The 229-nt window shown below is 43.7% G+C and overlaps 1 protein-coding gene across 1 annotated transcript in view; it reads left to right on the forward strand.

Annotated features, from left to right (window-relative positions):
- Positions 1-192, forward strand: part of CSUI_011248 (uncharacterized protein) — a gene marked incomplete at its 5' end in the record, with an annotated part of 1,427 nt that extends 1,235 nt beyond the window's left edge. Inside the window, one exon of the mRNA XM_068071349.1 lies at positions 63-192. The remainder of the gene's footprint in view (positions 1-62) is intronic.
- Positions 193-229: the final 37 nt, after the last annotated feature.

Below are 229 nucleotides of genomic sequence, written 5' to 3' on the forward strand. Positions count from 1 at the left end.
ATATATATATATATATGTTGATGTATGTGTGTGTGTATATTGGTGCCTCTTTCCCCCTTCAGCCTGCAGCTTTGGAGACGTCAAGCCCCTACGACCTCTTCGACTTTCACGTGTTTGGCTTAGCACACAAATTTATGAACCCCACGCAATTCGATAAAGACGTACAGGTACTAAGACAACAGTAAGTCCACCCGTCTACCTATCTTTAATGCACGTCGACCTTCGATCT

The sequence above is a fragment of the Cystoisospora suis genome, assembly GCF_002600585.1.
Source record: "Cystoisospora suis strain Wien I chromosome Unknown contig_10390, whole genome shotgun sequence".
In the NCBI taxonomy this organism is placed as follows: domain Eukaryota; phylum Apicomplexa; class Conoidasida; order Eucoccidiorida; family Sarcocystidae; genus Cystoisospora; species Cystoisospora suis.